A 12,789-nucleotide genomic window follows, 5' to 3' on the forward strand; every position below is an offset into this window, starting at 1 on the left:
TGTAGGTCTTTGAAAGGTTTGAAGAATTCCTATCTAGAAAACCTAACTCACCTAGCTATAAGTTTTGACTATTATAGGTAACTATCTAAAATCTGTACTAAATTATACATTACATTTTAAAATGAACTATATAAACACACAATACCTAAACAAAAGGAGAATATACACATCACAAAATTGACCTTAAATTGTATCAATAAATGAAAATCCATTCCAAAACAAAGTATTCATATCTATACCATAATCCCCTTTTTACCTTTAAAAAGAATATTGGTTGTGATCATTAACCATTTATAACCAAGTCCATTTAAATGAAAACAAACTTTTATAAACAATATTTGGGAATTTGGGCGTCGTTCTTTCCAAACTACTTCCTGTTGATAGGGGGCGCTGTCATGGGGATCCTAAGAAGATGCAGAAATCCTGGCTGTAATCTGCAAGGCTGCCATGTTCAAGCTGTTTTGAATGTTGGATCACCTGGTACTCTGTTTCAGGGGGTCTTGCTCAAACCACATTAGTCTGGAAGGAATCCACAGCTTTTTATTTTCTGTGGAAACAAAAATAGAAATCCTTTTCCCCAGTAACTTGTCCTTAGACTTAAATTTTTGAGTCAAAGCATTTTTAAAATATATAAATTGAATTAATTCAGCAGCATTTTTTTAACAGTTGTTTCCTCAGCAGTCAAACAATACATAGACAATATAATACCATACAGTAACCAGATTCTCTCTGAGCTTTTCATCTTTACGTGGCTTTATTATTACTCCGTTTCTTTTACTTTTTATTTTTTATTTTTTGAGACAGGGTTTCTCTGTGTAACTCTTATCTGTCCTGGAATTCACTCTGCATACCAGGTTTACTTTGAAATCACAGAGATCTGCTTGCCTCTGTCTCCCGAGTGCTGGGATTAAAGGTGTGTGCCACCACACCCAGTTCCTCTTGGTCTCTTTAAAACCATTTTATTTTTTTCCATGTCTACGTATATTTTAAAACACACGGTAAACCTTTAGAGGTTTTTCTTAATATGAATCTGTCTTACTGTAAATCTTTATCTTTTTCTGGCCACGAGTCTTTTATCTGGTAAACAACAACAGGGATGTACAAATGAACACCAGCAGCACAGGGAATTCTAGGGTGTGTGATCCCACGGCACTCAGTCATTGGGAAGCATCATCAATTGTGTGAGCACTGCCATTTTGTCTAGTCAGTCATGTGATGCTTGCAATCTTAGCTTATCTGATGATTGCACTCCTAGTGTTGTTGTTAATCCCACTGGGTGAGAATAAGACCACAATTTTGGGCCAAACTTTAATTGAGCTTTAATTAAATAAATACTGGCCAGGATGACAGACTGGCCAGGTCCATTCCTAGGTTCCCAGAAAATAGCAATGAGTTACATTTTTTGCAGAGGCTTAAAAAGCACACCCATAAGGCCACTGTATTTCCCATCAGGTCCAATCAGGGTCAAGATATACTTCCTGCCTGCATAACTCCCACCTTCATCCAATCAGGGACATGTATATATTCTGACATACTTCCTGCCCACATACCTCCCACTTACATGTGATTAAGTATATCCTGTGTAGTTGAGTCAAACAAACTTGCTTAGGGGAGTAAAACATGTAGCTTGTTAATCTCTCATAAACAAGAGCCTCTAGCATTTCAGGGACTATCTGTCCTTGGGCAAGAGGTTTACAGATTATAGACTTTTTGTTTTCTGGGTCTGTAGGCACAGTAAATAAAACTTAAAACAACTTTGTCACATCGTCACTAGCCAAGATTGAGATAAATGCACGTGGTTACTCTCTGAAGCCTGTGGTGGGGTCAGCCCCATGACAACCTGAGCCATCTACCATGGAGTTGGGAGTGCCAGTGGAATCCAAGCATCTCACAGATTAAAAGAGGACAATCATCTGGCAGCTGCCTCTTCTCTTTAGTGTGGGCCCAACAGCTGCTGTCATACATGTCTCAGAGGGTCTAGGGACTCTCTTGGGCCCCATCCATGGAGCACCATAATTAGGAGAGAGAAAAAGAGACAGAGAAAAATTGAATCTGATTTCCACAGGCCATGATTAATTCACCTCCAGAAATCTTCTCTTTTCCAAGTGCTCAGTGGAAAGGGAAAGAGGCCAATGGCCTTGTTGAGAGAAAGTCCAGATACATCTTGCCGTTCCATCATGGCTGGCTTTCTGAGATATCACAGGTGTGGATTTGACTCATACATCTTCCCCAGTGCCACTGAGTCCCACGGAATCACACACCCTAGAATTCCCTGTGCTGCAGTATTCATTTGTACATTACTGTCTTCTCCCAGTTCCTTTCTTCCTCCTTCTCAGATGCCAGGTTCTCCTGCCTTTTTATAACAAATTCTCCAGAGCCTCATGGACTTAGAGGAAAGGTGATAGTTTATTAAAGGAGAAATATAGACAAACTTGCAAGTGTGACAGACCCAGCCTGAGGCCCTGCTCCAAGAGAGGGAGAGAGAAGAGGTAGTGGGTGGTACAGCATAACCTTTTATGTGTCATTTACACGGTACTTGCCTCTCCCAAGTTTATATAAACTACCTGGGAGATTTTGAGCATGCTCCCTTGGTTGAATGAAGCCCAGGTGGGCTAGGAGCTTCCAGTCTTTTGATGTTGATATTGCCAACTGTCAAATGTTAATCTGTGAAATCTCCTTCACCTAATTCCCTATTCTCCAGCCGCACCCTCTCTTTGCTTTGTCATCCTTCAAAGTGACAGAGTTGAGGGCCGCTGGGACTCAGCTTCCCAGAGAAAGTGGTGAAGAATTATAAATTTACAATAAAATTTTCCTATCTATAGAAGCTGCATCACAAGCTCCCTGGCTCTCTGCATCCGAGTGGCTTAGACTCTCAGCAGAAGCCTGAGAGAAAAGCTTGGCTTCTCATCCACAGTGCCAGAGACCAGGAGGCTGCCTAGACCACCAATCCACAGTGTCAGAGACCACAAGGCTACCTAGACTACCAGCCCACAGTGCTGGATCCTGGGAGACTGCCTAAGCCACCAATCCACAGTGTCAGAGGCCAGGAGACTCACTGGGCCACAAATCCATGGTGCTAGAGCCTAGGCACTGGTCACTTCCACTCCTGAGTCCAGGAGTCCATCTCCTTCCTAGCATTTGAACAGGTGTGTGGCTTTCCAGTCATATTACCTGGATGCCTGGGGGCACAAGGACTCCTTGGAAATCCATCAGAACATCCATCTCTCCCCCCAGGCACATGATTCTGCTCTGTCCCTTGAAACATCCTCACAGGTATGACCTGAAACAAATGTTAGACAGTCACAAAGAGGTCCAGAGACCAAAAACTGGTAGCAGGTGGGAGGAAAGTAAAGGCTTCAGTGGCATGATAGCCACTGTCAATTCCTATGGTGTGATAGTCCCACCATAGTGGACTTTCGGCTCTCACCATGACACAATTAAATGAGTACTTAGGAAAAGATGGGCACATTTGATTTTTTTGTTTCAAGCCAGGACAAACTGATGTCCACACACTGTACACAATGGGGAAGGGCCTGAATTGCAGAACCCCAACCTTAACTATTGCTGAAGTCAAAGGCAGAGCTACCAAGCAGGACCCATAAATCCCTGTGTTCTTTTCCTAGCTTGGCTTATGAAAGGAGATGGGTGCCATAGCTCATGCCTGTAATCCCAGAGCTCCGAGGATTTGGGTGACCAGATAGGCTTGGGAGATGGTCTCAGGAATCATGAAGGAGCAAGGAAGTGAGACGGGGAAAGGTGGTGGATGAGAGTGGGTAATGAGCAAGCCACCCCTGGGGGCACCTGGGAATCGGTCCCAGTGGGTTTCTTACTGCAGAGCAGTCTCCAGAACCATCTCACACAGGGATGAGCAACTGGGGGCATTTGCCCACCAGCTCCTATCTCTCCCATTCAGGCTGCTCCTGCATGTTGATCTCCCCGGCTTTCCAGTCAAACTGACATGTGGACCAGTTTCAGGCCAAGACCAGAGAATGCCCTCATGAAGAGAGACCTGAGAGGCCAGAGTCTAAGGGTACCAGGCATGAATGGCAGAGAGCCTGTTACAATTAAGGCCCAGTGGTGTCGCTTGGACTGAGCAGCATGGGGTTGTTGTTTGGTGGCTCTGGAGTGGAGGAAAGGGACAAAAGCAGAGAGAAATGTGATTCTGAGAGAGTAAGAGGGAAGGCCACACAGACACTGTGCCATTCTGAGGAGAGCAGAGAAGGGGAAAACATCTCAGCCCAGTATTGGAAAAGATGAGCTGGGAGAGAGGAGCTAGGCCTGATGTTGGCCTGAACCAGGGGTAGCAAGTAGCTTGGTGGCCCTGCAGGAGCAGCCTCGTGCCACTCCACCGCTGCCAGCATGGCTTTGTGGCCCTCAGAGTACCCCGGCTACACTGATTCAGACCGAGCAGCCAGATCGATCGTTCAGCTGCCACCTTGCACTTTTGTCCCTTTCCTTGGGAATCCTGGAATGGCTCAGCATGACCCAGTTCTGTAAACATTTATTTGATTGATTGGACACAGACAAGGCCCCTGCTCTCCAGGGAAGCAGACCCTGTGCTAGGAATCACAGCTGCAGAGGTGGGGAGAATGGGGGATGAGAAAGACCTAACCAAGGAGAGAGGAGACGGTGGCATGCAGTGGCTGACAGATGTGAATGCAGAGGCTGTGGGGTGTGCCCCGCAGAGGTACCAGCAAGCAATCCCTGACCCCTCGGGATGCAGCCGTTCTGTCTGTGCTGGGGAAGACTTCATGGAGCTGCAAGGTCTTGAAAAGTCACTATATTTGGAGGTGTAGGAAAAAAGGAGACAGGCTGCTTAAGCTTTCCACCTGGGTGGGGCAGTGTTAACAGGATGGTGGGCAGGAGATGACAAAGAAAGGGCATAGCCTGAGACCAACTGTTTCCTTAACCCCAGAACCTGGTCTCTTATGTGGCAAAAAAAAAAAAAAAAAAAAAAAAAGACTTCTCAGGTGCAATTGTTAAGGATCTTAGAACGGGGTGGTGGATGGTCTTGGGTAATTTAAGTGAGCCCTGAATGTGATCACAAATGGTGGCAAGAAGGTGGAGGGAGGAAGGAGGAGCTATGAGGATGGCAGTAGGAGGTTGGGGTGATAGGAGAAAATGGCTCTGGGCCACAGACAGCAGGTTGCATCTAGAAGCTGGAAAAGGTAAAGACAAGCACTGGGGAGATGTTGCTGTGAGAGCTTGAGGACTGAGTTCAGATCCCCCCACCCACATTAAAAGCTCATAGTGATGGCAGATCCTGACTGGGTCTGGACCCTTGATGCTCTGGACCCTTGGCCCAGCATGTGTGCTGCCTCACCTGTGCCTGATCTCATTAAGCTCCACAGCTCTGGGCTCTAGTCCAGGAGAGGAGGGAGAGATGAGCAAAGCTGGTGGCTTGTGGCTTTCGAGTTTGACTTGTACCCAGTGAACAGACTCCCTTAATCCTGGGAAACCGAAAGAAGGATGGTGCTTGTGTGCCCGGCTGTCACTGAGAGCAAGTGAGGATTGACATCTAGTCCACGATGGCCACTTTTTGCTTGGCACAAGGGCACTGTCTGTTAAGGGCTGTATGTGCCCAGAGCGGGACAGCCTTGTTCTCACATGAGCTTTGTATTGGTTTTCAGGGTCTGTGAATTTTAAGCTGGCTTCAGCTCAGCCCTCAGATCCCAGCATGCCAAGCACAGAGTGTGTGGGCACACCAGGCAGGTCCACATCTGACTCACTTCCATCCAGAAGCCATTGATTGAGCAAAGCCTTCCAGGGAAGCTGCCTGGGCCCTCCCTGAAGCACACAGAGGGAGTCCTATAGATCCACTTCAAAGTCCTTGGCTTTTTTCTCTTCATAAACCTCTGGCACAAAGGCCTCACCTTAGGCTGAGCTCCCTCAGGCCAACTCCAGAAGGTTGCTGCCCACATCTCTAGCCACCCAGAGTAGTCACTTCCAAGCTCATGGTCTCCCTAGCTCTCCCTTCTCTGTCCTGTCTGTATGTGTTCAGATAAACATACCTCACATCTCTCCCCACTCGTGTGTGTGTGTGTGTGTGTGTGTGTGTGTGTGTGTGTGTGTATGATCACACAGCTAGCAATTCCTTCTTTTCTCTCCCCTCTGTCATTTTCTATCCCATGCCTCCCACTGCTATACCTTTGCCACATGGTACTGCTCTCAGGTCTCTTTCTTACCCTCTTCTTGCTACCACCTAACTTCCCTGGGATCGTTCCTGCCAACCAGGAGGGGTGTGGTCCGTGACAAGCATTCTGTGCTTAAACAGAATATAAGATAAAGCCTCTGCAGGACTGTATTCCCACTGTGAGCTAGAGGCCTAGAGCCAGTACACTGGTTTCTCAGGAGGACCTAGAACAACCTTACTAGATGAACTAAGGGCTAAACTCTCAGGTCACAACTTCAGGCTCCTCAGACCCTTTGGCCACAACTGCTATGGGATTCCTGGGAAAGCCCAGCCTGTAAGGCAGGCAGTATTATCAAGGTGAGCGCCAGAAAACAGAAGATGGCAGGTGTGGGTTGTGAAGACACAATTTCATGGGTGACTTTATATTGGCCATCTGTTGAAAGAATATTATGTGTATGCTGGATTAAATAAAATTGTCCACTTGTTTCTTTTTACTTTTTGTTTTGACAGGGTCTTTCAGTGTGATCCAGGCTGTCCTATTCTGCTGCCCCAGTCCTCCAAGAGCTTAGATTATAGGCCTGCTCCACAATGTCTGGTTCTTTTTTCTTTTTAAATATGGCAGTTAAAATATTTGTAAATACATGTATTCATATTTGTTTCTGTGGAACATTGCTGGCCTTAGGTTTGAAAGACATTAGAAAGGCCTTCTCATAGTGGGAAACAGGTTATGTGTTGGCTTCATCTCCAGACCCACACTGATCCTTGACTGTGATCAATGGCTAGCATCTTCTTGTAGCTGCCCCTGTAATCAGGGACAAGCCTGTTGGCAGTGGCTCATTTTCCTGGGAGAACAGCCCTTCTCTTAGATCTTGCTCTCTTCAAACCACCCCCAGTAAAAATGGGCCACCATCTGGTCCATCAAGATTACGGTCACAGCGAATCACAGTAGAGAAAGAAGAGAGAGAATGGTGGGGATGGGAGAGTACTAGGGGAGGGACTCATGTCAATAAAGAAGGTATGAGAGTAGACATGGTCCTCACCATACCTGCTCATGGGCTCTGGGGCTCTGGGGATCCATGGGATCCCTGATTCTGCACTTGCCCTAAGCATTTTTTCCTCAGCAAATCTGCAGCCAAAGTAGGTTTAATATCCCCGAGAGCCAGATACCAATAGATTCCTTTGTCCCTGCCCCCTCCCTGCAGCTCTCACCAGGCAATTAGGTTTCTCCCATTCTCCTCTTCTAGGCTGGGTAGAGTGCAAGGATAACCTAATGACTCTCAGATAATCCTGGAAGGGGGTGAGGGAAGACAGGCTCTCTTTTCTGGTGGAGTCTAGCACTTATGGAGGAGGAGAAGCACCCTTTGCAGGATGATATGTGGAAATGCTGGTTCCTCAGAAAGGAGCTGGCTCATTGAGAGACAGTAAGTACCTCTGTACTGTGGGAAGCTATCGGTCCTGGAGAGGTCCTCTGCTCTCACATTTGGGATGCATCTGACCCTTGCAGTGATACCTGGCGGTGATGACTAGCTTTAGGTAGTAACTAGACCGCTGGAACTAGACTCTTCCCGCTGCCTGGACATTAGAAGGCTTCCCAGCCTTCAGACTCTAGGACTTACACCATTAGCTCTGGTTGTCAGGGTTAGAGTCTCAGAATAAATTACACCATTGGCTTCCATGGTTCAGGCCTTTGAGCTTGGACTAAGTCACACTGTCAGCATCCTAGGGTCTTTAGCCTGCAGATGGCCCGACCCCATCATGAGAGTTCTCAGCTGCCACAATTGTAGAAGTTAGTCTCTCTATTAGTTCTACTTCTCTTGATATCCCTGACACTATTCTTCATTGTGACTCTTACCATGCTTATGTCTTCATTGGCATCCTTTCTGTGATGGCACCTACCTGAGCAACTGAGGCAAGAAGATTGTAAGTTCAAAGATAGCCTGGGTAACTTAGCTAGACCCCGACTCAGAGAGAGAGAGAGAGAAAGAGAGAGAGAGAGAGAGAGAGAGAGAGAGAGAGAGAGAGAGAGAGAGAGAGAGAGAGAGAGAGAAGAATGTCAGTTAATCAATAAACTTCTTTTGTGGCTGGCTGTTAGGGGGTGGATGGTAGTGGTCAGTAGGATGGAGACAGAAAGAATCTAGATTAACAATTTCTTTAGTTCTAGGAACCAAATTACTTTGGTTTTAGTAATTGTCATTGTTTAACCAAATTGGAAGTTTTACAAAACGGCATGACTGTGGTCAACAACCATCTGCATTTCCAACTGTTATTTACACCATTGTCTCTCCAGTATCTCCATTACCTTCACCATCCTTTTCAAAACCGCCATTCCTCCAAAGTTCAAGTGCCTGTGTAGCAATTTCCTCCCAAATGAAACATTCCTTCTAGGAGGGAAGTTCATTATAGTGATACCCATAGAATATTCTATTCAGCAGGAAAGCTTGAAGTAAACAACTCAGAAGCTTTAGGAAGTCCCTGAATCAGTCCAGAAGTACTAGATTCCTCCCTCCGTGCCGTTTATGTAAATAGTAAAGACTGTCAAAAAGATATTCTCCAACAAGCCAAGCTGCCTGAAGAGGCAAAGACTATTGGGTTACCTGGAATAGGTCCAGACCAACTAATTTGACCTGGAGGAAATGCTCTTTAATCTGTTGAGCTACCTGCAAATTGTTTCCAGTTTCCATGAGTTCATGTTGATGCAGCTTTCTTGAAGTCATTTCTGCTCCTGTAAGTAAACCCTCATCCACATTTCTGTAAGTAACCCCCAATAAACTCATTGGTCCACCAAATGAACTTTGGTGGTACCCTTACTTTGGTCTGTCATTAGTTCCCTATCTGGGAGAGCAGACATTTGCTCTTGTCTCCCTAGGAATACCAATTGGACTTTTGCAGTCATCAGTTCCCTGCCTTGGGTGAGTAGGTTTGTTCATGTCTCTCTAGGAATAGTGTCACACAACAGTGTCTAGCATTTAAACTGAGACCCAGACCAGGACCCATCAGAAAACATCTTGCCAGGATGATAGACACACCCAGACCTTTCAGAGCGGAGGATCAGCAAGCCAGGTGTCTAAACAATCTCCCCTCTTGACCCGAGAGCTGACCCTTCCTCAGGATGCTTCTAACAGGAGTCCATTCAGCTCTGTCAGCTGTGCTTATCCCTAAAGAGACAGCTGCTGCCTGGTTGAAGGATGGGGGCCATTAATCTGGGACTGCCCTTGTTTGCATAATTGTTGCATACATTTGCATCTATTTGTTCCCAGCCTCTGAATACTGCACTGTGGGTGTTCGGGTACAATTTGCATATCACTGCAGGTGAGGGTCAGGTCTTTAAGACTTGTGTACTTATTAATTACCCACCTCCAAGGGATTCTTTTATGTGGTTGTTCAGAAAAACCTTGGGATGCTTATTTCTAGAATTATCCTGGGGAGTGCTATATAGATGGAGGGGTAGGAAGCTTCAGGGCCTGCCATTGTGCCACAGTGAAGTTCCTGCTATCCTCTCCTGACAGGATCAGGACCCTGCTTCCCCACCTCTCCACCTAGCCATGCATGCCCACCTATTCCTGGGTCTCAGGCTTTGCTGCTTCAGATTCTATGTGTGCACTCCCAGCCCCCTCATGACTTCTGCTCACTCCTGCAGACTAACTTCTTAGGAACCCCAGAGACCCAGCTTAGCATGCACCCAACATCCACCTAATCCCTCCCCTCCCATCCTGAAGAATGAATGTCCAGAGAGCCTGAACTTGGACTACTAGGGGCCTTCCCCCACATTTACTGAAGAAACAACTGGCTTAAAGAAGGAAAAAAGATGGATGAAGCCTCCCGCAGACTCCTTACTTAATAGATTAGCTCTTCAGCATCTAAGCCCATGTGTGGATCCTCAATTACTGTACATATGGCAGTCTTTGAGACAAGGGACTGCCCCGAAGAGGACCAGATTATTAAGGAGGTAAGTCAGAAGGAGCCCCAAGACCTGGCCCCCACTCAACTCTAAGTACTATAGAAACAATACTTGTGTCTCTTTCATCCAAACAGTTGAAAATTGGACAGCAGACAGCTCCCAATTAATACTATCATTTATGTTGGTGTCCCCTCAGATTCCTATAGTAGAATTTATGAAGCATGAGGAGGTGGGTCTCCAGGGGAATGATTGCCATGAGGGTTCCACCTTTATGAGTGGGATTAGCACCCCAGTGAAAAGAGGGGCTGGGAATGTAGCTCATTGGTAGAGTGCTTGCCTAGCATTTATGTGGCCCTAGGTTTGATTCTGAGTACTGCACAAACCAGGCTTGGTGATACACACCTGTCATCCAGCGCTGAGGAGGTAGGAGCTGGAGGAGTCAAAGTTTGAGGTTATCTTAAGCTACATAAGGAGCTTCTGGACAACCTGGGCTACATGAATCACTGTTTTGTTTTTTAAAATTAATTTATTTATTTTTTATTTTACATGTCGATCCCAGTTCCCTCTCCCTCCCTCCCTCTCACTTACCCTCTCTGCCCCCATCACATGCACCCTGACCACCCTCCCCTCCCACCCCCCCACCCCAATTCCACATGTAGGGCAATGCCATCCAGGTGGGGTCATGTAAATCTGTCAAGTCATTTGAAGTAGAGTCACTGTTTTAAACAACAAAAATGAACATAGCAAAGTGTCATAACAACAGGTTATGGCAGAGGAGTGGGAGCTACAAAGATCTTTGTGTCCTGCCCCTAATCTCAGGCTTGATCTGCATGTGGATTGTTCAGTGTCCCGGATTGACTCCCCTCACTTTAAGACCTCACAGAGATTTTAAAGACGTTCTCCAGTAGGTCAGAGGATCCTTGAAGGGACTGTCTGGAAAGATGTGAAATTCAAGAGGGATCACAGCAAGACAGACTCTGGAATCACAACTCCTACTTCAGCCAAAGGGAAAAGACCGTAACCATCAGGCTCCAGTGATTCTTTAAAAAGTATTTTATTTATATATTTAAAAATGTGTGTGTGTGTGTGTGTGTGTGTGTGTACATACGTGATGAATACATCTACACCACAAATGTGTGTGTGTGTGTGTGTGTGTGTGTGTGTGTGTACATACATGATGAATACATCTACACCACAGCATATATTTGGCAAGGACAACTATTGAGATTCAGTTATATCCTTCCACCATGTGTGTCCCAGGGGTCAAGCTCAAGTTTTCAGGCTTGAAGGTAAGTGCTTTACCTTCTGAGCCTTCTTGCCAACCTCTAACGACTTTTAAAACAAGATTGTGGGGTTGGAGAGGTGGCTCAGTGGTTGAGAGCACATTATGCTATTCCAGAGGACCTATGTTTGGTTCCCAACACCTGTTGGATGGCTCATGACTGCCTGTCATTCTAGCTCCAGCGGACTTGATGTCTTCTTTTGGCCTCCTTGGGCACTTGTACTCACATACAGTACCCACACACAGACACTCACATACATAAACATATACTTAAAAATAAAAGTAAATATACATTGTTGGGAGTCATGTCTCAGAATGCTAGGACTTTTTTTTTATTCTTGAGCTGGGTAATATTGTACATATATTTTAACCAAAAGTCATGGGCTTAACTTATACCACCAAGCCCAAGGACTGTGGAAGAGTATGCATCTGCTGTTTGGTGCCACGTTTAAGTCAGGAAAATGTTTTATTCTGTATGGTTACTTGGGAAAATAAAAAGCATAGTTTCCTTCTTGGAGAACAGTTTTCCATGCAAGAATGCTAATCTATGTTGTCTTGTCTTGAGGACACAGAGCTGAGGAAAGCACATGAATTCACTCACGAGCTTTGCTGATGGCAGAGAAAACCCTGATGGTGGGACAGGGCCCCATTATTCAGCGCCTCCACCTCCATCAAAAATAACAGCTAAGAGACTCAGAGTCTCTTAGGATGGGAGGTTGTCACTTGAGAGGAGAAGATCAGGAAAATACAGAGAGCATAACACCTCTGAGAGGTGGTCACTGAGACTGACACTCTGAAAGCAGGATAGGGCTTATTGGCTGGAGAATGGGAAAGATCATGACTTACCCAAGGGGTCTGGGTCTGCAATGAAACCAGTGAACCCACCAGATGTGCTGAAAAATGTAGTATCCAAGTGTGTGTGTGTGTGTGTGTGTGTGTGTGTGTGTGTGTGTGTGTGCGCGCGCGCGTATGCATGCCTATGTGCATACCTCTTGCCCCAGGAGAGAGTAGTTTCCTGAGCAAGGGCAGAATGACGTCTCAAGGGAGGATGAGAAAGGCTGGGAAGCTTGGCTTCCATCAAGGAGACACTTGGAGGTAGAGGAATAAAGGTACAGTTATGAGGGGGACTCTGAGAACAGGAGGGGAACAGCCTGATGGTCAGAGGTTTGGGTTGGTCCTGCTATAGCTGGTGGGAAGCCTGGGGTGTGGGAGAGAATCTGAGGACTCTGTTGAGAGTAAAAGGATAGTGGGGACAGATGCAAGGGACAGAGCTCATCACCCCTTAGAACTTGAGTCCAGATGTAGGAATCTCTGTGTGTTCACTCTTGTCTATGGCGAGTGTCTGGGAGGCTTTCAGAGTTCGTCCTCCCCTACCCATTTGCTCTGAAGACCTATCTGTTGGGAAGAGTGACTGTCCCACACCATCCTATCCCAGTGTGCCTTCTCCTTAGCCTCACAGTGGTCTGCTCACTTACT

The sequence above is a fragment of the Phodopus roborovskii genome, unplaced genomic scaffold, assembly GCF_943737965.1.
Source record: "Phodopus roborovskii unplaced genomic scaffold, PHOROB, whole genome shotgun sequence".
Lineage (NCBI taxonomy): Eukaryota > Metazoa > Chordata > Mammalia > Rodentia > Cricetidae > Phodopus > Phodopus roborovskii.